Source organism: Arachis ipaensis, chromosome B10 (assembly GCF_000816755.2).
Source record: "Arachis ipaensis cultivar K30076 chromosome B10, Araip1.1, whole genome shotgun sequence".
In the NCBI taxonomy this organism is placed as follows: domain Eukaryota; kingdom Viridiplantae; phylum Streptophyta; class Magnoliopsida; order Fabales; family Fabaceae; genus Arachis; species Arachis ipaensis.
In genome coordinates, this window is record NC_029794.2 from 108,820,342 (window position 1) to 108,824,995 (window position 4,654).

At 37.8% G+C, this 4,654-nt stretch overlaps 1 pseudogene; it reads right to left on the minus strand.

Moving 5' to 3' along the window:
• The window catches only part of LOC107620945, a 13,398-nt pseudogene continuing 8,842 nt past the window's right edge, over nt 99–4,654 (minus strand).

Consider the following 4,654-nt stretch of genomic DNA (forward strand, 5'->3'; position numbering starts at 1 on the left):
ATATGATTCCTCAACTAAATAACATATAGTTTGGTCGCATAGCATGCATAAAAGAAATTTGTCCCACCCCTCAAAACAAAGCACAAATACCAATATGTAGATATCCTCCAACCACACCCGGGTAAAAAAAAATTATGAACTCTTTTCACCCTTTTCTAATTCACTCAAGTTGTTTCATGCCATGATTATGACTTTACGATCACCTGAAGAAGCATCATGCGAAACCCATACCATCTGGGCAACTATCATCGTTTAAGTATAAAAAGTAAATACGTACTATATAGTATATAATAACTATACATCTATATCATTTTCTGCAAGAAAATGACCTTCACATATAGGAACGAAATACCAACTTCAAGATCAAAATGCACAGATTATTACTGTACCCCTATAATCCCGACCCCTTACTATATATAATTCAAAGTCATTAAATTGTGATTGTTCCTAATTGAGCTCCCTAATTTTCATGCTTCAAAGGTGCTGAAGGCCTCCAAATATTTGCTCCTTATAGTGTAAACATACATAGATGTTCCATGAAAAGAAGCAGCCAAAAGTGATTGCCTTTCCTTGAATCCATTGCCATGCACTAACAGAGTACATAGCCAATGATTGATTGATTCAGTTTCCCTCCATTTATATGTATCATTCAGCACTATTATCACCTGCATTATTAGTTTTGTTATTATTATTAAGACTGGAAAGAAGGATCATGTAAATATTGTGATTATTGGAATACCTTTTGCGCTTGCTCTTCAAGGAAGTAGAAGTTGAAGGATTACTGTGCCAGTTCCTCTTCCTTTGGTTGATGAACCAATTATTGATCTGCTTCAATTGCAATCCTGTTTCCTGCACCAACCTTGCCTTATCTTCCTCCTGAAAAACCAAAACAATGAGCCACTTGTTACATAGCAGGTAGTATTGACTTCAGAATAGTAGCTTTGGAAAAATAAAATATAGTAAAATTCCAGGACCAGCTACATGAGTAATAGGAATATCATAATATATTCTAAGGTTACTACAGCGCTAACATTAGCGTGTGGACCATATAATAGGCATAATCTTAGACAAAATGTGTAGTCCTTATTCCTGTGCTTTGACTTATATATGACAAACTGCTTTGTTTTTTAAGAAAAAAAAATGTTTAACAAAAGTCAATTTTCAGATAATGAACGTTGAAATTCGAGAATGATTTCACCAAACATTAGTAGAGCAAGTGTTGAGTTCTTACTGTAGGGTAAGGCCACTTGGAATGTGATTGCCACCATGCTTTAAGAACAGAGGTGGTGTCACCGGGAAGTTTTCCGGCTCGTCTTTTGCGCAAAATTTCCTCTCTTATGTCCACAATTTTATCCTTATAACCCTACATGATAAAGAGAATTTGAGAGATCAATCACATGGAAAAGGATTTAAAATTAGGAGAGTTTAAGTTTGAAGTCTATAACCCTTATTACCTGTTTCAGTTCATGCTTCAATTCATGTCTTACACGTTCCATAAGGGATCTCTCATTCTCTGTTGGAACAAGAGGGCCAAATCCCATGCTATCAGAACCATCCAAACCACCATCAAACAGATTGGCATCACTGTCTACTTGGTCATCTTCATCATCGGACATTGTTGCTCCGGTACCTTCCCCTGGCGAAACTCCTGTCATCGATCACATAGCATGTAGAAAGAAATCATAGCTTTAGTACACTCATCCAATTGCGAAAAAGGACTATGCAAATATGCAATTTGATTTTCCTGGTCATTTGTCTACTTCAAAAACATAAGATAGTTTGGCAAACTAAGCAAGACATTGTAAAGCCTTTTTATTATAGACTTTATACATCACAGAAATTACAATCATTATGTCCTTATTATGCTACATACATTCCAATTTTAATCAAGTAGTTAACGGATGTTTATACGGGAAACTGTTACTCATGTCCCCCTGTTCCATTTAGTCTACCAAAACTCAAGGACTTTGATATCATTTATTGTGCACACCTAAATTGACCGGTATTTTAACTTGTCAGAAACTTTGAACATGAGGTTAGACCCAAACTTTAGTTGCTATCCCGGGGAATTCATTGTTCTGAATATGAATTAAAAACAGCAAGAACTCTGTGCTATGTTCCTATAAAAAAATAGATATATAAATATATTTTAAAGACTCCCAAAGTTCAGCTAAAGGTTTTTTTTATCAAGGTACATAATATGTTGTGCCAAAAATAGGTAATGTGTTTTGTGGAAGTTGCTCAAAAATAGGTAATGTGTTTGGGTGAGCCAGTCACTGCTTGGTTGGTTCCTTGATATCAGGAACATCGTTGAGGGAGCACACAATGGTTAGACAAGAATTTTGGTACAAGTTATTTTCAATTTACCACTGTGACCAACCAACCTTTATTCCTAGTGTTTTTATTTTTATTTTTTTAAGATGAAAAATGAAAAAAGAACGCAATTATTGCACCTGTTAGACTTTGTAAGGATTGCTCAATCTCCCAGCAAGCCATTACTGCTTCCATTGCATGGACACGAACATGTTGTTGGAGTTGTTCTTTGAAGGAACAGAGCAACAAAACATAGTGTGACTGCAACAATCAGCACCAACCATGAAATCATATTAAAATAAAGAACACAATTCTGGAATTAATGAATTACAAATAAAATAGAAATACTATTGTTCAAGCCCACTGCCATAATAGATATATATGACTACAAAACCATCTCAATTATGAATAATAATTATCCAAATTTGAGATTCGACACGAAATCAACAAGGATGGAAGTCTTGATTATATAAATTTTAATACCGTATCATAAAACACGGAAAACGCTTAAAGAAAAAAGCTGTGGGAATGAATGGAGAACAGAAGGAGTTTACCAAGAACTGGTCGAGCTCTTTGTCATCGCCGAGAGGAGCGTGAGCGAAGGAAGAGTACTTGGCCACCACATTCTGGGACTGAGCCAACTGAGCGTCGATCCTCGGTAACTGGTCCACCGGCGTGGCGATCCGCAGGCACGCCACGTGTGCCGACAGAAGCTGCTCGTAAAGCGGGTGTGACAGAATCTCCGCCTTGTACCGAGCATTCTGCCAGTTCACCAACCCACCTCCGCCTTCGCCGCCGCTCTCCACAGTCGCCACCTCCCCCTTGTCGTCGCCGGCAACCAACACATCAGGCGATTTGTTGTTGGACAGGGGGCGACGTCGTCAATGACCTCGCTGTGGTTGCGGTGGAGGACAGGGCGGGTGAGCCACTGAGCGGAGGATTGTGAAGCAGCTGCGGCGGCGGCGGCGGAGGAGTCGGAAGCAGAGGCGGTGGTGTGGAGGTTGAGAAAATTGGTGGCGTTGGTATCGTTGTTGGTGTAGTGGGTGCGGAGAAGGGCGTTGTTGAGCCAGTTGGGGTGAGGATCGGAGGGGGATTTGGCGGTGGATAAATTATTTTTAAAAATTCAAAATTTATCACAAAAAATAAGTTAGGCAAAAGTTAGACAACAATTGATAGACACCATAAAAATTTTCTTAAGTTTTTGTATGTATTAATATTTTTATTTTTTTTTAAATAATCAAAGTGCTTGGAAAAAAAAGTTGTTTTTTTTTTCTTTTCTTAATCACATGAAAATTATTTAATTATAACCATCATGATTCATGATGGGTTTTTCTTTCAAAACTTTATCACCATCTATCCATGGTGTTGATTTTTTGTATTGGTTAAAAAAAGAGACTTCCTGTGGAAAACTTACAGAAACATCTACTAAGTAATTGATAGTGAAAATTAATACTAAATAAATCTATGTGGAAAAACCATGCATGTATTCTTTTCACACTTCTTTTCAAAATATTATTCAATAAGTGAATAACAAATTATCAATAAAGTTCAAAAGATTATTAGTGGAAAAACGCTCTTTGAATTTTCAGGGTACAGAAGACAACACTAAGCTTAGCAACACCCAAAACCGTAGCCTTAATAAAATTTAACGCTATTGCCAATTATAGTTTAACCATTATGACACGTTGTCTATCACTCTATCGTAATAGTAAAGGGAACCTTTTTCTTTTCTTCTTTTTCATTGGCATTCATTGGGCCATAAATGTAGAGTAACCATCTAACCATTTCCTAATCTATCAGGTAACACTAGGGGTGCACATGGGCCGGGTGAAGCCGGGTTTGATGTGACCCAGACCCGGCCCGAAATATACACCGGGTCTATTTATTAGACTCGAATCCGGCCCTAGACCCGATGAAACCAATACACTTTCGGGCCACAATTATACCGGGTAAAAACCGGGTGAAACCGGGTGAAAACCGGGCCGTTAACATTACATTACGTTGATACCTTCTTGTAAGCTAGCATGTAAAAATATCCAAATTTTCAAGACTCCAACCATTATTTAACATGGTAAAATTCACTTAGAAAAATATAACAAGAACCAACCATTCTTCAAAATTAAAGCATAACCACAATCAATACTAAAGTATAACCACAATCAATACTAATATTGTCTAATCCTTACCCGGCCCTAAACCCGATGAAATCACACCAAATTAGCCCCAAAAGTATTCGGGACCGGGCCGGGCCTTCGGGCCGGGCCGGGTCTGTGCACCCCTAGGTAACACTAGTATATTCCACTTTAAGCTATTGTCTATTTTAACGGTAACAATAGGTTGT